Below are 24,471 nucleotides of genomic sequence, written 5' to 3' on the forward strand. Positions count from 1 at the left end.
TTTGTCACAATGATGAAACACTGACAAACATATGAAGGATAAAAGTAATTGATACTAGTAATTTGATCAGATGTTGGGAACCAGTGACAAAACTAGGGTCTTTGAAACCCAGATATTTAGTTAACACATGGCATGAGAATGGCTGCCACAGAGACAGCTCTCATGAATCCTCCCAGCTTGTGTTCATACTCTTGTGTGGTCTCCTTGCATATAAAACCAAGGTTGGAATGAGTGACTTCTATAAGTGCTATTGCATAAATCAAGGCCAGGTTATTAAAAGTCAAAAGTTGTCTGTTCTGTCTTTATTTCTCTATCATGTGTTCTGGGTAAAGTCGTGTATCAAGTACCTTAAGGAGAGGACCTCATAGCAAAGAAAGTAGACTCTCTTACCAATAGCCATGTAAGTGAGCTTGGCGATCAGACAGTCTCTAATCAGTCACTTACTGGAGCCTGCAGCCCAGATCATCAGCTTTCTTGCCACCTCATGAGAGATCATGAACTAGAACTACCCAGTGAAGTTGCTCCCAGACTTCTGATTCTCAAAAACTTTATGAAACAATAAATATTCTTATCTAAGCTGCTAAGCTTAATTTTTACATACCTATATATGTGTGTTTGCATATATACATACATTTTCTTCATATATAAAATTGTTTTTATTAATTTTGATGGATTGAAATGAGAAATAATAATGGCCAAAAAACTAATGTAGTCAGTGAAAATGTTCCCATTTTGAAATTTTGTATGTAATCATGTGTTGAATATGTAGACTATGTGTAGAATATGTTGGTGTTTCCTCAAAATGTTAAACATAGTATTACCATACACTTAACAATTCAAGTTACTCTCCAAAGAAATGGAAACAGATGTTAAACAAAGGTATGTGTGCTCTTTATATCCTTCAAACTCATGAAAATGAGACAGTCTCAGAAAGAGTTATAGCAGAAAAGTAGATCAAACCAAAAAAGTACCTCTCTGTGGATGCAACAGGTAGCGACAGTGAAGTGGCCAGTGGATTGAGTTATCAAGGATAAGTCACATTGATTTCCTGGTTTGGGCTCATGTGGTAATTACCAGAGTCTTTCTGCTTTCGGTAAAATATACTGAAGTATTTTGTATGGACTTCCAATCCTGAAAAGCAACAGCCATTGGGAAGTATTATTGTAATGTATGAAGAATATCTTTTACAACTATAGCTGGTTTCTTCCAATTTTGAAGTAATTTACTTTTTAAAACATATATATGAATACTATACCAAAGAAACAGACAACAATCTTTATAGTAGAGGATAGCCCTACCCAAATCCAGTTCAACCAATGCTGGTACAGTTTCCCTAGTAACAAAATCTGAACATCAACAGAGACCACTGTGTGGAAATTATATTAGTATTCAGAGTCTACTATGTGGATATTACATAGGTAGTAAAGGTCACTGTCTGGATATTATCATAATAATATTAAGATGCTATGGTAGGGACATTAGAATTAGAGGCTATTCTATGGAACTATTTTAGTATCTGACATCACTGTGTGAATATTACTTTAGTATTAGACAACACTGCATGGATTTATATTAGTATTAAAGGCCACTGTATGGATACTGTATAGTATCAGTGGGCAATGTGTAAACATTAAATTAGCATTAGATGCTAACGTGAATATTATATTAGCATTAGGAATCCACTGGGTCACTATTGTAGGCCACAGTTACAGATATTATATCAATATTAGAGAATATCATGTGGATATTATATTAGTAGTTGAAGTCCTTTTGTGGATATTATATTATACTTATAAGTATATACTTATAAGTAGAGTTCACAGTGTCAACATTTCATTAGTGCATATATGTCTTGAGTGTCTAATTTAGACAGTGGTTCGTTTGAGTTACTTTCTACATGAAGCCATACTCCTATATTCTCTGAAGACTCTCTCCCCTGTACTCAGAGTATAGACAGAAACAAATAAGGAAGAAAATTCCAATGGCTGACATTTTACAAAATACCTGGTATGTCCTGCTTAACACTATGTGGATAGGAGCTCCGGTTTGAGGCAGTGGCTCAGGTCTACGAACTCTGGGAGGTGATCTCACTTGTTAGAGATGTGAACTTTGCCTTTGTTTGTTTTCTTTTGATCAACCAGTGAAAAATTTATTCAGTAATTTAGATAGCATAAAGACCAGCAAAAGGAATAATCTGATATTTGCTCAATGTCAATTCTATCCAATTAGTACTATAATAGCTAAGAATCTGACTAATATTCCACTCATCTGGGTTACACCTTTCCAACAAAAAATAAGCATACAATATCAAGCCTTTTCTTCTTTCTCTCTTTCAAGAGCAGCTCAATGATTTGCGGGGGGTGTAGACCTTATTAGCACAATACAGAAAATATAGTGGGGGAAATTACCAGTGCTAGTACTTATCTCATTAGTGTAGTAACTAAGAATAGTATTAATTTTTAGGTTATTTGCTTTTCTTTAGAACATAAATCAAAGATGTTAAGCTGAGCATGAGGTATATACACGACTTTAAGCAAAATAATTATCATAAGTAATACTATATTTAAAAAATTTGAAATAATGTCTGTGCTGATTTGTATTTTGATTTCATGGAACAAGAAGAGAACAACATTCAATTAGAGAGGGTTATACTGATAATATAGCTCTTAGAGTACAAAGTGTCTTCCTCTCCCTTTGCACTTACCACAGGCTATACAATGTCAGGAGAAGATTCATTAGGAGAAAAATGTCAATCACAACTTTAATAATTTACTTGGTAGGAATTAATGGAAAGCAAATTGTAAGGTTAGATTCATCTTTGTTTTCAAATCAGTGGTCTTAATTTTTCTTCTTATAGAAAAAGTTTACATCAGTTTATCATAAATATATCTAAACCATTAGTATTTGCAGCTTTCAGCTAAAGTCCAGTACTTCTTTAATACAAAGTCTATAAGAAGAGGTCAGTAAAGATCATCCAACCCTAAGTCATGACATCATGCACTGAAGTCCTTGGCACCATACCTCTCCAGTAAGAGCACAGCATGACCGGTGATCGCTAATAGAAGTTAGCTTCAAATCTGTGGGATTTCTGCTACAGTCATTCATTTTTTAACACATTTTTATTAGCAAAGATCGACAGCCCAACTTTCCTTAGGTTCTTATGTGCTAGCATTTTGTAGCATTCTTCTCTAGCTACAGGAATTCTCTGTCTATACTGTCCACAAGTATTACAAACCTGTGTTAGTATAGTAAGTGTTCCAGGAAGAAGGAAGAGCTTCTTGGCCACCAGTATCCCAGTTAGGAAGTATGTATAATTAATCACTATTTCTTCTACAATACTTCCTATTGTAAGGAGTATATGCACTCCATTCATAGAAAATCGTAATGGATGATCGTTTTCCCGGCATTATCCAACTCAATAATGATAACGTTGTGCTTCTGGGGATTGAACAGTCTCTATATCCTGGAGAAGAGAATTCCAATTCTCGGGCAGAGGACCTCCCTCCACAACCCCGACCTCCTGGTCTCCCCTGGCTCAGGAGGAGGGAGAGAGAGATCTGGGCCTCCTCCTCTGCTGCTGCCACTTCTGTCCCGGCGGCCGGCCGCCAGGTCACTTTTAGGGAACCAGTGAGGGGCCAAACCCCAAGCCGCCCTGAGAAAGGCTACTCTCGACTGGCTCTGGGACATCGCCAACATCTTGTCTGTGAGGAGTCTCACAAGTCACCATAAGTCCTCACCTAGCTCCTCTCTGGCGCAACTGCAGACTACAAATGAACTTTGAACTCTGGTCACCCGGCGACCAACTCCCAGAGCCAACCTCAGCCAACTGACTTCTCCAGAGACCCTGGAGAGATTAAGATGTTTTCTTGCTGTCTCCCAAGTGCTTCTGGCTCATACAGAGGAAAGCCTGGAGTGGGTACCTTGTGCGAGTCTGAAGATGCTGGACCAGACCACGCCCCAGACCCCAAGCTGGACCGCTTCTGGGTGGGAGCCAAAATTACCACAGTTCAGACCAGGCCAGGACCTCGCCCCTCAGGCCCACCACTCTGACTCCTTAGCTAACTCTTGATCTTCCCCAGGTGTGTATGTTTAAGGGGGAAATTGACTTGTGTATTGTCACATCATTGAATGATAATGGGTAATTATGCACTTTGTCCTGTTTTCCACTTTTGAACTTTTCTTTCTTGCTTCCACCCCAGAGGGAAAGTGAGCTAGTTCCAACCCCAGCTGAGCCCTCCCTTGAAGTAAGCATTCTAGAGAAAATTGTGGACCACCTGGTGCCTGCCCTGCAGAGCGGGGACTACTCCTTTGCGCTTTCCTGGGCACCTACGGAAGACTTGCCACCACCCAACAGGTGCTGGACCTTCTGGTCAAAAGGTAAGTGACTCGCTTGCAAGCCCAGGGCTCTTCCACCTCCTGGCTTTGACTTGAGAGTGCGCCACACCTGTCTGGAAGTTTATGCTGTCATAGAATGTAATCAGGACCAAGTGGGAAGAGCCTTGGAAGTGCTGTTCCACACCTGATCCTGAGTACTGGGATTCTCCAATCTATGTGCCTTTTTTTTTTTTTTAAGGCAAATGTAGGATTTAATAAGGGCAAAAACATGATAGAATCAAAATGAGTTTTTTGAGGACTTTCATGGACTGTAATCCATTTAGATACTATTTCATGTTTTTTTCTGTTTTTATTAGTACCATACCCTTGTATAGAGGGATACATTGTGACATTTACATATGTGCTTACAGTTTTTCTTAATCATATTCACCCCCTCCAGTTTCAACCTCATTCTCCTTCATTCCCTTCATAGAACAATTTCAACACCGTTTCATTGTTCTATTTTTGTATGTGAATACAAAATACTTCTGCCATATTCCCCTTCCTTCACCCTTTCCTTTCACCCTCCCCTTTCTCACTGGTACCCACTTCTAAACAGGACCTATTTTACCTTTCTGTCCTTCAATTATTTTAAAAGCATTTTTGTTACATTTGATATTCATACAGAGGATTTTGTTGTGACATTTCCATATATACATGTTTTATATCCTCAGTTATTCTCCCTCCTACCCCGTTCTCCTTAAGGTAATTTCAAAAGGTTACAATGTTCCATGTTCATACTTGCATAGAAAGGACATCAACCATATTCATCTCCTTCGCTCTCTTCTTCTTTACCCTCTCCCATCTGTTAGGCCCTCCCCTTAACATGACCTGTTCCTGCCCTTCATTATTTAGGTGTCTGTTCATTTTTCAGCCGAGATTTTGCTTTGTTATTTTAACTGTAAATGTGTTGTGCTTGAATCATGCTAATCCCTTCCACTACTCTTCTTTACCTTTTTCCCTCTACCTTGTACTGTTCAACAGTTTTCAGTGTGTTTCCTTGTGACTTTTTCCCACACAGATGTGATATACTTCATTATTATTCACTTTCTATCATTCTTCTTTTCTTCCTCCCCCTGTTCTCCTCTAACAGTCCCGCTTTTGGAAACTTGTTCTGGATATATCTATATGTATACATGATAATGCTTGTATTTGTATTGGATCTGTTTTTCACATATGACAGAAAATATGCAACCTTGACTTTTTGAACTTGGTTAACTTCACTTAACATGATGCTCTCCAGTTCCATCTATTTACCTGCAAACCACAAAATTTCATTCTTCATTATTGCTGAATATAATTCTATTGCATTTAAATACCACATTTTCTTAATCTATTAATCAGTTGTAGTGTATCTTGGCTATTTCCATGGCTTAGCTTTGTGCCTAATACTGCAACAAACATGGGTGTGGAAGTGCTTTATTGTAACCTGACTTACATTCTTTCCCATATATTCCCAGGAGTGGTATTGCTGGATCATGTAGTAGTTCTATTTTTAATTTTTGGAGGGGTCTCCATACTGTTTTCTGTAATAGTTGTACTTACTAATTTACATTCCCACCAACATGGTGTTAAGGATTATTTTTTTCCCACATAACAATCTTCAACAGTTACTGTTGTTTATAGGGTTTGTTTTTGGTGTTTTGGGTTTTTTTTTTTTTTGGCAGCACTGGGATTTGAATTTAGGGCCTCATGCTTGCTAGGCAGGCACTCTACCACTTTAGCCAATCTGCCAGCCATTTTTTGTGTTGGTATTTTTGAGAAAGGACTGGCCTTGACCCGAGATCCTCCTGATCTCTTCTTCCCAAGTAGGTAGGACTACAGGTATGAGCCCAGCTTTATTCCCATTCTTGATGATAGCTGTGCTAACAGGAGTGAAGTGGAATCTTAAGGTTGTGTTGATTTGCATTTATCTTATGGCTGCAGTGTTGATCATTTCTTCATACACTTTTTGGCCATTTGTACTTCTCCCTTTGGAAAATCTCTATTCAGTTCATTTGTCCATTTTTTCATTGTTACCCAAATTTTACCCAATATTTTGGGGAGTTTAGTTTTTTGAGCTTTATATATTCTGGTTATTGGTCTCTTGTCAAATGTATACCTGGCAAAGATTTTCTCCTATTCTGTGGGCTGAATCTTTCATCTGGTGACCATTTTCTTTGCTGTGCAGCTTTTTAGTTTCATGTTGTCTCATTTGTCAATCCTTTTCTCTTTGTTGCTGAGCAGTTGGGGTTCTATTTAGGAAGTTATTGCCTATGCCTACATGTTCCAGTGTATTCTCCACTCCTTCCTACACTATTTTCAAAGTTTTAAGCCTTATGTTAAGGTCCTGAATTCATGCTGAATTAATATTTGCATATGGTAAAAGAACTATGTGCCTCTTGTGTGTGACTTTCCCCAGTCCCATGAAGAAACTCTACTGAGACTCGGAAAGTCTCAGACCTGGGGCAAAGCATTTTTTTCCCATTTGAAAAGGATGTGCTGGAACCTATTTGGGAGGTTCCCAACATATATGGAGCCAAAGAAGATATCCCTAGGGATAAAGGGACCCTGTGCCCTCTTCAGATATTAGGGAAGGAGATGATTGGGCTCACTCATGGTACTAATATATATGAAGTAGCTTCTCTGTGAGGCACATTCTGAAGCACTTAAACATAATTTCAGGGTAAAGGACAGACAAACTTCCCAGCCGTTCTCATGTTCCATTCCTATCCTGAAGTCATTCAACCTCTGGGACATCCTGGCCGGTGGGAGCCATATGACACTAGAGGTAACATCCTTCTGGCTTCTTTTAAATATGACTACTTTCAGGATTTTGTCAGGTCCTGGACAGAAGTTATGCACAGCACCCTGTTCACATAAGCTTCACATGTCTGAATGCCGTATTGACCTGAATGGAAGCCAGGCAGCATCATGGAAGCCCTCATTGAATGGGTCATTGGGAGGGCTGGGCAGGAGAGGCCAGGCATCTGACTCTGCTGCCCCTCCACCTAGCCCCAGTATCATCTACTCCTTCCAGAAAACCTGGCTGGACAAATACCCTAAAGCTTTTTGCCAGTCCACGGACCTGGGCAACCTGAAGTATATTATGACCTATGTGATGTAAAGCATGCCCAGCCCAGATCTGGCAGTTGTGTGCATTTTCTCCTGAAACAGCTAGAGGACCCAGAGATCACTGAGTCTTACCCAAGGAGTAAGAAGACCTAAGGTAGACACTGGGTTTGTAGGAATGCCTTGGCACTGGGCTTCACAGGAGAAAGTTGCAGAGTTAAATTATGGCCACAAGCCATCTTCAGAGCCTTGTCTGAAAACACATCTTGTTGCTCAGAGAGGGAATGAAGATTCTTTGACAGGCAGAGATCTTCTCTGCCTTGAGTAAAATTCAGGAAAGTGCACTCACTTATGGAATCTTGTCTCCTCTTGCAAGACAAGTGCTACCATGGCTTCTAAAGTTTCCTGCATCTTCAGTGCTACCAGCAACTCTGGAGCTTGGAGCAGCTTCTGCACCAGCTCTAGAGGGAGTACAAGAGCTACAGGATTCTTTTCCACCTGAAGAGCTACAGAGATTCAGTAGCAGAAGAGGCATTAGATATTTTAGTTGATTGGATATGGTTCTCACTCGGCACTTACCAGCTGAGATGTAGCAACTGCAAACTCTATCAGCTGAAGACAACCTAGTATCTATTCCCACAGATGAGGATCACCAGCTGCCTATGCTGACATTAGCTGACATAGATGCACATCCAGCATTGGCAGGAGACCATCCAGTTGCTTTGGGAGGAAAGCTATATCCATCTCTAACAGCCGAACCAGAAAATCTGCTGGATTCTGTGGATTAGGAACAGGTTGTGCCTACATTACCAGAAAAACATCGACCTTCAGCTGTATCAGTAGCAGACCTTCCAGAATCCTGTGGAAGCAGTTCAACCTCCATCAGCAACAGCCGAACTAGAACATCTTCTAGATTCTGTGGGACTGGAGGAGGATATCCCCACATCATCTGAGAACGATGCACATACAGTTTTGGCAGAAGATGTTCCAGTTGCTTTGGGAGCAGAGCTACCTCATGCAACAGCAACTGAACTAGAATATTTACATCCTGTGGGTCCAGGACAGGTTCTAACTACATCTTCTGTCAAAGACCCACCTCCAGCTGCTGCAGATGCAAACCTTCCATACTTCCTCCATACATGATAGATGTGGTTATGCATTCATCAGCAGACTCTGGGCCTTACCATATTCATCATCTAGGAGCAAACTTTATTAGTATTGTAAAATAAGAACCCTGCCTTAGAATCACCTGAACTCAACCCAGCACCAGCTCCGGATAAAGAGCTCCATTTTACACTTTCCCTTTTGTTCATTTTTGATGCTTGGTATGTCATTTTAAACTTTGGGTTCAATAAAAGTTAACCATTCATTTATTCCAAAGTGCTTAATTCCTAGGCAGATCATCTACTATCCATGGTGACAACCACTAGCACTATCTATACACTGAAGATCTAAGCAGAGCACATGATTTCTGAGGGAAAGACACTCACATGCTATCCTGGAGGAAGTAGAAGGAAGCCTGTGGCTTTATAAGGGGGTGATTGCAGAGAAAGTGGCAGGGAATCTATGCAATGTGGAGGTTGGGGTGGAAGACATCACCGCTATTTAGGTTAAGGATCCTTAAGAATAACTTCAGAGAGTGCATGTCCTGACAGGTGTTTGCATCTGAACCTTGGGCTTCTGCTTTGACAATGGGATAACAGTCCCTTCCCAGAGTATGTTGAAGAAAAATGCAATGATGTGTGGCTCTCCCAACAAATTCTGGACCCAAGAAGCTGTAAACACACCTATTATTCTTTGTGTGACTGCACAATGCAGAATTTGATGAAAAGTAAATATTTAGCAGGTTATAATTCAAGATGTTTAAAGCCATGATGATTTTCTTAAAATACTACTAAGCTTTCCAGATGTTAATGTGGACAGTGAATGACAAAGCCATGCCCATGAGGATTTTACACATGTGCTTGTTAGTGGAAATGGCTTGGTATAAAACCAACTGCCAGTGATCACCACTACCAAATGAAAACTGGAAACTGTCAATATGGGCACACGAGGTGCTGTCTACCCAATGAGGGTAGATTTAGGTGTGGGGAAGGGCCTTCTCAGGGTCATGGGTATTCCAGTTTGGCTGCCTGGGAAAGGAGGGAAGCTCTACCACTAGTCACCCCAGAATTTGGCCTAGAAGATTACATACCCCAGGGAGCCCTAGGCACATGTGTCAATACTCAGGACAGTTGATGCCATAGCAAGAGGAGATGAGTTGCAGGTCATGTTTATTCTGGAGTTCTGTTTTCTGATGTGTCTGAGGGAAGTCAACTCAGTCCTGCAGGAGTCCAGATGAAGGATATTCCAGCCAGACTGGGGAAGTGGGGAGTAGTTTGAGCAGCTTTTACCAATGAAACTTAGAGGAAATCAAAGCAAATCAGGCCTTACCAGCAGGAGTGGGCAGAGACAGAACTGGTGGAATTTGAGGGCTGGTAGTGCTGTGACATCAAGAATAAAGAAATTTAAGGCATCCATATACAAAAGGAGAAGTAAACTATACATTCACATGTTAAGGATTACCTAATATTATATATTGAAAAACCCGAGGAATCAATATAATATAATTAATGCTAGTAAACAAATCCAGAAATATTATAAGTAAAGTATCAAAAGAGACCCATATTATATCTATATACGAACAATGAAGACCTGAAAATGCAAGTATACTCAATCCTTTTTACATGGACTTCATATGTCTGCCCACAATATCCAGCTACACATGACCTGGGCAGCATCTCATGGAAGCCCAACTTTCAGGAGCATTGAGAGGTCTGGGGAAGGAGAAGTCTGACATCTGACTCTGCAGACCACCTATCAGCCTCCAGCACCATCTGGTCCTTCCTAAAACCTGATTGAACAAGTGCCATGAAAATTTTTGTCAGTCCATGGATCTGGGAAACCTGAAGCATCTTACAACCTATTTGATGCTCAACATGCCCTGCTCAGACTTCATATTCCATTTCCATTTACTCTTAAACCAGCTGGAGGACCCAGAGTCTATGGGTAAGGAGACCTGGGATATATGCTGGATGTGTGAGTAGAAGTTGGTACTTGGCCCCAATGGGAGAAAAATCCTGTGGAGACCAGTCTGGAAACACATCCTTTTGCTGAGACAAGGACTGAGGATTCTCTGACAGGAAGGGTCTTCTCTGCCTTCGCTAGGGCTTATGAGAAGATATTCATCTACAGGTTCTTGTCTCTTCTTGCAACTGAAGTGCGACCATGACTTCTAAAGTTTTCTTGCATCAGCAATGCATATATTTTCAGCCTTAGTTTGGGGCCACAGAGCTACTGCTCCTGAACTTGAGCCAAAGAGTCCTTCAGTGCTACCAGCAACTCTGGAGCTAGCAACAGCTTCTGCAACCAGGTCTAGAGAAAGTGCTAAACTCCCCAAGGGATTCTATTCCCCATGAACAGCTCCAGAGAGTTGTGTCAGTAGTGGAAGAGGCAAAACATATTTTGTATCTCAGTTTGGCTCTGCACTCATCAGCTGACATACAGGAACTTCCTTTTGTACCAGCAACAGAGGAGCCAAGACCTGCTATAGAAGATGTGGCTCTCCAGATGGCTATGCCAACTTAGCTGACATAACCCACATCTTGCTTTGGGAGCAGATCAACCTCCATCTGCAAAGAAACAAAAACAAAACCAGAATATCTTCTGGATTCTGTGTATCTGGAACATGTTCTGCCTATGTCATCTGAAAAGATATATAACCATCTGTGGTAGACAACCTTCCATTCATATTGGAAGCACATCTACCTTCATTAGCAAAAGCTGAATGAGAACATCTTGATTCGGTGAGTCTTGAACAAGATATGACTACATCATGACAAAGATATACCTCTATCCATATCAGAAGCAGCCTTTCCATTCACTGAGGAAGTGGTTCTGTGCCCATCAGCAACAGCTGAGCTAGACACCATTTCACATCTGGAAGCACATCTTCTAAATAGTGTAGATGCAGAGCCACTTCTGGCTTTCAGTTAGAATCATTTTGAGTTCAGCTCAGCACCAGTTCCAGTTCCACAGCTATCCTTCCTCATCTCTAGGGAAATACCCATTTTATTTTTACTCTTGCTTTTTGTTCAGTGTTTGGTGTATCAGTTTAAGGATTGGTTTTAACAAAACTTAACTGTTCATTCAATACTAAGTGCACTATTCCATGGCACAAAATCCACTTGCCATGGTATATACGATGTCCTAGCACTATCTGCAGACTGAAGCTCTGAGTAGTACATGATTCCTGTGAGGAAGATACTCACAAGCTATGCTGGAGGAAGTAAGAGGAAAACATCTTGTTTTGCAGGGAGGAGAATGCAGAGAGGGTGGCAAGGAATCCAGGCAATGTATGATATATGAGAAGACATTGCTGTGTCATAGGGAAAGGTCCTTGAAGTTTAAATACATGGGCTCTATGGTCAAACAGAGTGGGAGTTCTGGTAAGGTGTTCCCACTTGAGCGTCAGGCCCCTTCTCTGTGAAATGGGATAATAGTCCCTTCCCTGAGTATGATGAAAAAAAATGTAATGGCCTGTGAAGTTCTCAACTAATCCTCGGCCCAAGTCTGGGTAAACACACTCATAACTCTTTGTGCAAATGCACAATGCATAATTTAAGAATGTTAAAGGAGTTTCTTTTATTTTATCTAAGGTGTTTAAATCCATAATGATTTTTTTAAAAGATTGTTTCCACAAGGGTTGGTGTGGACCATGAAACAAACCCAGCAAAATTACAAGCAAAATATCAAAACAAAAATTACCCATATAATATCTTTCCACTACCACTGAAGAACTTGAAAGTGAAAATAAGAACACCCAATTTTAAATAATGTCAACAGTAAAACTATATATAATAATAAATTTTAATGAAAAGTACAAAACATTTCTGAAAGAAATTAAGGACAATCCAAATAAATGCATATAAATGTCATGCCCATTGAAAGATTTAGATTGGCAATATTATATGAATCAATAAGTATGTTCAATGTGATTCTTATGGGCAGAAATAAGGAGGGTAATCTGAATATTCATATGTGATTTCAAGATACCTCAACTGGCAAATGTGAAAAACAAAGCAGAGTTTGGAGGTTCCCAATTTCAAATAATATCACAAGGCAATGGTACTCAACATATGTGATACTGGCATCAGGATAAACAGAGAGTTCAATAAAACTGTTATGAATATACAAAAAAAATTTTAAAAACCTCTTTGTCTACAGTCACTGATTTTTTGCAAGAGGCAAAACCATGAAATTGAGGAAAGAAAGTTGTCCTCCAAAGTGGTGTTAAGCAATGGCTAACCAGATAAAAGGGAATGAAATTGTACCTTAAACAAACACAACATACAAAAATGTACATAATAGGTGACAAAGGCCTAACTGTAAGACATAAAAGTATAAAGCTATAAGAAAATGATATGGGTAAATCTTAACAACCTGACATTTAGCAATGGTTTATAAAACCTAGAAACAAGAAAAATAAATAAACTGGATTAACTCAAATTTCGAAATGTGTGCATTTGAAGACACTATCAAGAAATTTGAAAGACAAAATTGTTGGACTAAGAAAAAATATACTAAATGTTTTCTTTTATTAGAGATGTTCAACACTCAACACAGAACATGTGTGTGGTCAGATGTGTGGGTTTTCTCCACAACAACCAATCCTTAGACACATGGGCTGTGCTGCAGTTCAATCCAGTTCTTACACCATTTACCTGAAGGTAGCATCAGATCCACAGGCTTGGGGTTCAGGCTCACAGACTGCCTCCAGTTCAAGCAATATCTTCCCAGGTTACTCACAACTGTGTGACTTGGCTGAAAAGCAGAGCATCCCAAGATCCCTTTTTGCACAGAACCCTGGATAACAGCATGCTTAGTATTGCTGCTTAACTGCAGAGCTCATTTTAAAGGACAAATGCATATCCAGATGACAGTGCACATAGGGAAAGGAGACTAGGAAATGAGTCGAGTTTTATGCCCTCTCCAGGCACTACCCTGCCAGCACCTCCATGTATTCAGCAATATGGGAGGTCTACAAACCCTGTTCTTTTGAGTTAATATGGAGGCTTCATTTTAGATTCATGATTGATTAAATCACTTTGTAACTAGTGGTCAAATCAACCTCAGCCCCTTTCCCTTCCTGAGAGGTGTGGTGAGGGGGCCAAGTTCCAATCTCTAATAAGATCATATGTTGCTCTCCCCTGCAGCCAGCCATTTGAGCCATCTAGGGCCTGAACCATCAGTCACTTCATTAGAATAGAGCCACATATGTGACTTTATAGTCTCAATGTTCAAAAGCTAAGTGGGAGAAAACTGGGACAGATATCAAGTATATATTTCTTATTATATCACAGCAACCCACAAAATGGAAGAGTCAAAATATTGCACTTTAAATGTCTGAAAATTTGGGGAACTGGGGGAGCCATAGATATAATCAGAAGGCAAGACAGGCAGCCATATTAGGAGACTGGCTATATTAGCTTCAGGTTCAGCCCACAAGACTTAAACTCCCTGTAGGAATTTGGTGAGATAGTGACTGCTCTGAGTGAGTTAGCTTTGGTCAAGTTAGATATTTTGTCATTCCCTTTACCTTGGAGATCTTTAGAAAGGCACCATCCTGAGAGAGAGCCTATTGTTTGCTACTGAGCTAACTTGGTGGTTTGAAAAGAAGGAACAGTCATGGTTCAGTGTGTCTTGTGATACCATGTCACAGTGTCTGGTAGTCTAGAGGGAGAGGATTTGTCATGGACCCTCAAAGAAGTTCAAGCTGCGTGAAGCCCAGAATATACTTTATTTTCAGCAGCCCCAGGAACTTTCTTCAAAACATATCATATTTTAAAATATAAGGAGATTCTTAACCAATGAAAAAAATTTAAATAGCTTCCTATATTTTGTCAGACTACAATGTAATAAAAGTAGAAATTAACAGCAAAAGAAACTAATGAAAATAATCAAATATGTGGAGACTAAACAATTTACTCTTGACCAATGAATCATCAAAGAAATAACTGCAGAAATAATAAAATCCCAGAATCAAATCAAACTTTTTGAAAACACAATTTACTATAATCATTGGAACACAGAAAAGTCTGTGCTGAAAGGAATGTTTATAGATATGAGAACCTACATTAAAGAATTCAGAGAAATCTTAAATAAATGAGCAAACCATGTATCTCAAGCTCTTTGAAAAACAAGAACAAACCAAACCCAAAAGGAGTATATGGAAAGAACTGTTATTAGTTCAGGGCAGGAATTAACAAAATGGAGACTAAAAGAGCAATGCAAAGAATCAAAGAATGAAAAGAATTTATTCTTTTAAAAGATAAACAAGTTTGACAGACTGTAAATGTAATTAAAACAAAGAGGGAGAAGACCCAAATTAATAAAATTAGAGATGAGAAAAACAATATCACATCAAATACCAATGAAATCCAGAGAATAATTAGGGAATACTTTGAATTCCCCAATCAAGTAAAGAATCTAGAAGAAATGGATAAATTTCTACATGTGTACTAAAAATTGAACCAAGAAGATTTAAAATCCAAACAAATCTATAATAAGCAGTGAAATTGAAGCAACAATAATGAGTTTCCCAAAAAAGGAAAGGTCAGGAGCAGATGGCTTCACTGTTGAATTCTACCAGACCTTTAATGAAGAACTAATACCAACACATGCACAGGAAATTAATGTGAGTCAACTCCCTGTATAGCTATCCTTATCTCAACCAGCAAAAACACTTGTTCCTTCCTATTATTGCTTATACTCTCTCTTCAACAAAATTAGAGATAAAGGCAAAATAGTTTCTGCCGGGTATTGAGGGGGTTGGGGGGAGAGAAAGAGAGGAGGCAGGGTGGGTGTTAAGGGAGGGGGTGGGGGCAGGGGAGAGAAGTGACCCAAGCCTTGTATGCACATATGAATAATAAGACAATAAAAAAAAGAACTAATACCAAATCCTCTTCAAACTACTGCACAGAATAGAAAAGGAAGGACCACTGCCAATCTCTCTATGAAGGCAGTGTTTTCCTGATATCACAACTGGATAAGGATATACAAATAAAGAAATCATACATCAATTTCCTTGATGAATACACACACAAAAATTCTCAATAAAATGTATATCAAATTCAGCAACATATTTAAAAGATTATATACCATGTTCAGGTTAGCTTCTTTCTAGGGACAAAATTAAACATCCCTTCATAATATTAGCCCTGAAGATTTAAGTAAGAAAAAGAATGTATGTTAAAAATATTTTAGGCGATTCCAAGATGACGGCTAGAGGGAGGAAGCAGAAAGCGAGCCTCCTATAGTGAAATCTTGGAGAGACACTGGAGACACACTATGCAGGCATAATCACTGAGAAGAGGCATAACTTTGGCCCCTCCACACCTCTAACCAGCGCAGAGAATCTCCACTTCACGTTAAACGGAGAAACGAGGAGGGCCCCGGGGCTGCCAGTAGCTGGTGCCCAGATGGCTTGGGAAGAAGCGGACCAGGTGAGCTTCACGGTACCACGGTACTCCCACAGACAAGCCTGGGCCAGAGCAGCATAGCCCCCTGCACAGACTGACCTCCACCCAGGGAAAATAGAGAAACTGAGTAATAAGCAATAAGCAATAAAGACACACGGGAAAGAGGGTGGAGCGCCCTGAGCACTGAAGATTGGGGGAAGTGAACCCTTACCGGGACTGTAAATAAACAAGCCGGGCGGGCTGGAGAGGCTCTGGCGGGAGCGGGGCACGCCCAGCAACCAGGAGCGGGGACGCTTGTGAGAGTGGTGGAGGGAGGAAAACTGCACAAGACAGGGGGGAAGACCCACTTCCCACGTGAACTGTAAACAAACATGGCAGCCGGCAGGAGCAGCAGCACCGCCCAGTAATCAGGAGCAGGAAAGCTTGTGAAAGTGGCGGTGGGAGGAAAACTCTACAGGAGAGAGGGGAAGACCCACCTCCCACATGAACTGTAAATAAACATGCAGGCCTGACAACGCAGGTGCAGTGTCACCTTTCCCAGTGCTTGGAAAGGGGAAAGCCTGTAGCAGAGACTCCCGCACAGGAGAAATCTGAGCAAACAAAGCCTGCAGGGCCAGGTGAGTGCTAAGCTCACCCCAGAGATCTGCATAAACAACACTCCAGGAACAGCAGGCTGACAGCAGTGGGCAGGCAAGCCATAGCTGCAGATACCATTCTCAGAAATGTCTCCAGACTCTATTTTTTTCTTTTTCTCCCTAACTTTGATGAGAGAACAACTGAATTACACCTGCAAGCAGAAAAACTTACTGAAACTGTATTGCATTTGAACTTGGGACACTTGGTGGGGTTTTTTCTTTCTTTTTTTTTTTTGTGTGTATGTAGTTCTGTTCTACTTTATGTGCCCCCTTTGATGAGACAACTACAGAACAACATCTGAGGCACCATCTCTAGGATTGGAGACTGAGACGGACATCCAAATTATTAAGACAGAAACTTCATTGAATTTGAACTTGGAGGTTTTGTGGCTTTTTGTTTTTTTTTTTTTAATTTTCTATTTTCCATTTTATTTTAATTCATTTTATATATAGACATTTCTTTCATTTACTATTTTTTATTTTTTTTACTTTTCATTTTCAATCCTCTCGCTGTCTCTCTAATCTCTGTTCAGCTTACTGTCAATTAGTACACTAACACTCCCTGTTTATACCTTTGAAACTTTCTTGTCTGAAACCTTGTTCTGCTTTCTCCCTCTTGTCTGTGTATTTGTTTTCCCCTTTTCTTTAACTTCTTGCTTTCCATCTCAGCTCACCCTTCCATTCTAAATATTACCATTGTTATTATTACAAGCTAGAAAATACTTAATTGCACACAGTACAGGGACAATAACAATACCAAAGACAATGACGAGAAGACAGAAAAAACAGGGAAACTAGTTTCCCCACAACAAAAAATTAGTACAGGAACCAGAGGGGAATGAAGAGAACAGAAACTCAGATCCAGACTCCAACAAAATGAAGATAAACTATGCCAAAGGACCCAATGAAGCCCACAAGAATAATTTAAAAGAAGACATACTACAAATACTCAATGAGAATTTTATAGAGATGATACTGGATAGGGTCAACCAAAATGTACAGGAGACACTCAAGAAATTCCAAGACAATAAAAATAGAGAATTTGAAAAAGCAAAAGAAGAAATAAAGGAAACCATAGAAGCACTGTATAAACACCAAAGTGAAGGAGAGAACTTGATGAATAAATGGATAAATGAACTCAGGACAAAAATAGACAACATTAAAGAGGAAAACAGCCAGGATGTGGAAAACCTCAGAAAAAAGAATGAAACAGAACTGCAAAACAAAATGGAAGGCAAATCCAGCAGAATAGAACAAACAGAACACAGAATCTCAGAACTTGAAGATGAAATGGTAATTAAAGGAAAAACCGAAGAGCTATTAATTAAACAACTGAAGACCTGTGAAAAGAAAATGCAGGAACTCACCGACTCCATCAAAAGACCAAACTTGAGAATCATGGGCATCGAAGAAGGAGAAGAGGTGCAAGCGAAGGGAATGCGTAATATATTCAACAAAATAATAATGGAAAATTTCCCAAATCTAGAGAAAGATATTCCCATACAGATGCAAGAGGCCTCCAGGACACCAAACAGACCAGATCAAAATAGAACTACTCCACAACATATCACCATTAAAACAACAAGTTCAGAAACTAAGGAAAGAATATTGAAGACTGTAAGAGAGAAAAAACAAGTAACATACAAAGGTAAACCCATCAAAATCACAGCAGACTTCTCAACAGAAACATTAAAAGCAAGAAGAGCATGAGGTGAGATCTTCCGGGCACTGAATGAAAATAACTTCAACCCCAGGATACTCTACCCAGCAAAACTATCATTCAAAATAGATGGAGCAATAAAAGTCTTCCATGATAAGCAGAAACTAAAACAATATGTGACCACAAAGCCACCACTACAAAACATTCTTCAAGGGATTCTGCACACAGAAAGTGAAACCCAACTTAACCATGAAAAGACAGGCAGCACCAAACTACAGGAAAAGAAAAAGCAAGACAGTAGAGAGTAACCTCAACTTAGGTACACACAATCAAACCTTCAAACAACTAAGACAATTAAATGACAGGAATCACCACATACCTATCAGTAGTAACACTTAATGTTAATGGACTTAATTCACCCATCAAAAGGCACCGCTTGACGAAATGGATTAAAAAGGAAGATCCAACAATTTGTTGCTTACAGGAGACCCATCTCACCGACAGAAATAAGCATAAGCTTAGGATGAAAGGCTGGAAGAAGATTTACCAAGCCAATGGCCCCCGAAAACAGGCAGGAGTAGCAATACTTATCTCTGACAAAGTAGACTTCAAACCTACATTGATCAAATGAGACAAAGAAGGACATTCCATTCTAATAAAAGGGGAAATAGACTAAAAGGAAATAATAATCATCAATCTGTATGCACCCAATGTCAATGCACCCAATTTCATCAAACATACCCTGAAAGACCGAAAAGCATATATAAACGCCAACACAGTGGTTGTGGGAAACTTTAACACCCCATTATCATCAATAGGTCATCCAAACAAAAAATCAATAAAGAAATCCAAGATCTAAAATATGCAATAGATCAAATGGACCTAGTAGATGTCTACAGAACATTTCATCCAACCTCTACACAATATACATTCTTCTCAGCAGCCCATGGAACCTTCTCCAAAATAGATCATATCCTAGGGCACAAAGCAAGTCTCAGCAAATATAAGAAAATAGAAATTATACCGTGCATACTCTCTGATCACAATGCAGTAAAAGTAGAACTCAACAACAAAAGTAAAGACAAAAAACATGCAAACAGCTGGAAACTAAATAACTCATTACTTAATGAAGAATGGATCATCGATGAAATAAAAGAGGAACTTAAAAAGTTCCTGGAAGTCAATGAAAATGAAAACACAACCTACCAGAACCTATGGGACACAGCTAAGGCAGTCCTGAGAGGAAAGTTTATAGCCATGAGTGCATATATTAAAAATATTGAAAGATCCCAAATCAATGACCTAATGATACATCTCAAACTCCTAGAAAAACAAGAACAAGCAAATCCCAAAACAAATAGAAGGAGAGAAATAATAAAAATAAGAGCTGAAATCAACGAAATAGAAACCAAAAAAACCATACAAAGAATTAATGAAACAAAAAGTTGGTTCTTTGAAAAAATAAACAAGATCGATAGACCCCTGGCAAACCTGACTAAAATGAGGAGAGAAAAAACCCAAATTAGTAGAATCAGGAATGCAAAATGGGAGATAACAACAAACACCATGGAAGTCCAGGAAATCATCAGAGACTACTTTGAGAACCTATATTCAAAAAATTTGAAAATCTTAAAGAAATGGATAGATTTCTAGATACATATGATCATCCAAAACTGAACCAAGAGGAAATTAATCACCTGAATAGACATATAACAAAAAATGAAATTGAAGCAGCAATCAAGAGTCTCCCCAAAAAGAAAAGTCCAGGACCTGATGGATTCTCTGCTGTATTCTATCAGACCTTTAAAGAAGAACTGATACCAATCCTCCTTAAACTGTTCCATGAAATAGAAAGGGAAAGAAAACTGCCAAACACATTTTATGAAGCTAGTATTCACTTATCCCAAAACCAGGCAAAGACACCTCCAAAAAGGAGAACTATAGGCCAATCTCCTTAATGAACATTGACGCAAAAATCCTCAACAAAATAATGGCAAACCGAATTCAACAACACATCAAAAAGATTATTCACCATGACAAAGTAGGCTTCATCCCAGGGATGCAGGGGTGCTTCAACATACGAAAATCAATAAATGTAATAAACCACATTAACAGAAGCAAAGACAAAAACCACTTGATCATCACAATAGATGCTGAAAAAGCCTTTGATAAGATCCAACATCATTTCATGATAAAAGCTCTAAGAAAACTAGGAATAGAAGGAAAGTACCTCAACATTATAAAAACTATATATAACAAACCTACAGCCAGCATTATACTTAACAGAGAAAAACTGAAACCATTCCCTCTAAAATCAGGAACCAGACAAGGATGCCCACTATCTCCACTCCTATTCAACATAGTACTGGAATTCCTAGCCAGAGCAATTAGGCAAGAAGAAGGAATAAAAAGAATACAAATAGGTAAAGAAACTGTCAAAATATCCCTATTTGCAGATGACATGATCCTATACCTTAAAGACCCAAAAAACTCTACTCAGAAGCTTCTAGACATCATCAATAGCTATAGCAAGGTAGCAGGATATAAAATCAACATAGAAAAATCATTAGCATTTCTATACACTAACAATGAGCAAACTGAAAAAGAATGTATGAAAATAATTCCATTTACAATATCCTCAAAAAAAATCAGATACCTAGGTGCTAGGTGTAAACCTAACAAAAGATGTGAATGACCTCTACAAGGAAAACTATACACTTCTGAAGAAAGAGATTGAGGAAGACTATAGAAAGTGGAGAGATCTCCCATGCTCATGGATTGGTAGAATCAACATAGTTAAAATGTTGATACTCCCAAAAGTAATCTACATGTTTAATGCAATTCCCATCAAAATTCCAATGACATTCATTAAAGCGATTGAAAAGTCTACCTTGAAATTTATATGGAAACACAAGAAGCCACAAATAGCTAAGGCAATACTCAGTCAAAAGAACAATGCAGGAGGTATCACAATACCTGACTTCAAACTATATTACAAAGCAATTACAATAAAAACAGCATGGTACTGGCATAAAAACAGACATGAAGACCAGTGGAACAGAATAGAGGACCCAGATATGAAGCCACACAACTATAACCAACTTGTCTTTGACAAAGGAGCTAAAAATATATGATGGAGAAATAGCAGCCTCTTCAACAAAAACTTAGCAGTCTGCAAAAAACTGAAACTAGATCCATGTATATCACCCTATACCAAGATTAACTCAAAATGGATCAAGGATCTTAATATCAGACCACAAACTCTAAAGTTGATACAGGAAAGAGTAGGAAATACTCTGGAGTTAGTAGGTATAGGTAAGAACTTTCAACGAAACCCCAGCAGCAAGCAACTAAGAAATAGCATAGATAAATGGGACCTCATAAAGCTAAAAAGCTTCTGTTCATCAAAAGAAATGGTCTCTAAACTGAAGAGAACATTCACAGAGTGGGAGAAGATATTTGCCAACTATAACAACCAACCTTTAAATTAGCTTTTTATACCACATGACAGCTCCAGAAGCCTGGGTGCAGTGGACCGCCAGCTGCCAGCCCAGGTGGAGCTGTTTTTCCTCTCCCTCCCCTTCTTTTCTCTTCTCTCCAAAGAGCAAAATTGCAATGCAGAGAAGTGAAGAACAAATTCTGCATCTGGGATGTCCTGGATCTGCCTAAATTTGTTGTCATGGAATCTCTGACTACCACCTGCCTGTACCATCCTTGGCTGACTACTGTCATCACCTAGTGAAACTGCAACCCTGCTAGGTGAGCATGCCACATCATCTGCTCTGGAGGGAACCACACAGTTCAATGCAGCTTGTGGGCAGATTGTACTCCTCCTGGACAAAACTAGTGGCCAAATAAAAAAAGGGAAAATTTCATCTCTGCCTGATGGGGGTGGGGCAAAGTCTGAGTTGACCCAGACTAGGTGGGGGTGAGGTAGCCCTGCTGTGGACTGTGGAAAATAACACATTATATCACCTTGGAGAAACTTGGTAGTGAGCTGAAACTGACAACCTTCCAAGAGAAAAGTGGTGAACCAAAAAGTTCAATTCTAGTTCCCAGGTTTGCCCTGTAGACGGAAGGGGTTAGTGACTGCTCACATTCCAGTTCCTCCTAGGACAAATTCTGAGAACCCACCTGCAAAATAACACTGCTGAATCAGATGGCCTATCTTCCCCAAGAAGAGCCTAAGCTCAAACACCCTGAGGGAATCCCCCCAAAGCTGTCTGGTAGGGAGGGGCAACATCCATTGTCATAAAGCCCAGCATATCAATCTTAAGAAAGGGCAGAAACACAGAGAAAGCCCCTGTCAGAAGGGTCATTATCTGGATTAGAAATCAGAGGAGAGCCCACAGCACTCTGTGAGCTGAGAGGAAACTCAGTCCTCTGCATAACAAGGAAGAAATTTGGACAGTTAGTATGTTTTAAAAATTCTTTCTTTTATTTTAAATTTTTTTCTCTTTTTCCTTTTCTTTTAAAAAATTTTTGTTACTTATCTCCTTTTGCCATTCTGTCCAAATTTCAATTTACTTAGCCCTTTCTCATTCAGTTTTCCTTTCTGTCCCTCAATTTTCTTCCCTTTCCTTCTTTTCTCTCTTCCTTTCTTCTCCTTACTTTCCTATCGTCCCCCACCCCCCATAGGCCCTACCTCCTCCACACTAACTGCTCACTGAATAGTCTATTATACCAACTTTACACATTACTCACATCCTTCATATCCCTGGCAATAGCACCCTCCCCCACAACTGAACTATATTTTTCTACATATTAGGACCTTATTACCCCATAGCCACCACACTTTATACCTCTTCTCCCCCTTGCTCCATCACCCCTTTGACTCCCCTTCTAGCACTATCATTTTAATTATCTAGGTATCAGTCTCTATGCAATACCCCAATACCTGCTGTTTATAGATAATATCACCAAGGTTTTTTATATATTATGTAAATAAGTGGTCTACCATTGAATCTGTGCATTTTTTATTGTTAGGTTAGTGCACAGAAATATTACAATAACTTAGCTAACAACTAAGCCAGTCAGAGCACAGAAATTAAGTCAAGGGAAAGATAACAGGTGATTAAAACCCCCAACTAACCAACTAACTAATCAACAACACATGAGCAAAGTACAAAGTAGAAACATGGGGGGAAAAAGAAGACAGAGGAATATGACTCCTCAAAAAAGAGAATAATTCTTAGACAAAAGACTCAAGAGCTGCAAAAGGAATATGCAGGAGCTCTGAAACTTCATCAAAAGATAAAACCTGTGAATGGTGGTCATTGAAGAAGAAGAAGTGTAAGCCAAAGATACAGGAATATATCCAACAAAATAATATCAGAAAATTTCTCAAATATGGAGAAATAGATGCCCATTCAGGTACAAGAAGCCTAAGGGACACCAGACATAGGTGACCAAACCAGAACCTCTTTATGGCATGTTATAGTTAAAACTATCTCCACGAGATGAAAGAAAGCCTGTAAGAAAGAAATATCAAATAGCATATAAAGGTAAACCTATCAAAATAACAGCAGATTTCTCAACAGAAACCTTAAAAGCAAGAAGGGCATGGAGTAAGGTATTTTGAGCATTGAAAGAAAACAATTTAAGTCTTAGGACACTACCAGCAAATATATCATTCAATATTGAAGAAGAAATAAAAACCTTCCCTGATAAATAGAAACTAAAACAATACAAGACCACAAAACCACCACTACAGAAGACTCTGAAAGAAATCCTATACATAGAAGATGAAAACACCCTTCCTGAAGAGGTTGATACCAGTGGGAGAGAGTAGGAGGTGGGGAAATGGTGTTAAGAGGGTGAATATAGTACAAATACTGAGTACAGATGAATGTAAATGGAAAAACTATACATGTTGAAACTATTTCTCAAATAGGGGGAGATTAGTATAAAGGAGAACGATGGAGGGGGTGAATTCAAATATGATATATTGTAAATGCCACAATGTACACTTACTCAGTACAATAATAAAATAAAATAAAATAAGAAAGAAGATGCAAACAAACAGATGGGAATTATTAAACCTCAAGAGAAGAGCAGATGAGTAATTTGAGTAGCATAGAATTAGTTGTATACACACAAACCCTTATACAACAAAACAACTAAATGGCAGGAATCACCACATATCTGTCAATATTAATACTGAATATTAATGACTTCAACTCTCCCATCACATTGATTGACAACCTGGATTAAAAAGGAAGACCCTACAATT

Source organism: Castor canadensis, chromosome 14, assembly GCF_047511655.1.
Source record: "Castor canadensis chromosome 14, mCasCan1.hap1v2, whole genome shotgun sequence".
Lineage (NCBI taxonomy): Eukaryota > Metazoa > Chordata > Mammalia > Rodentia > Castoridae > Castor > Castor canadensis.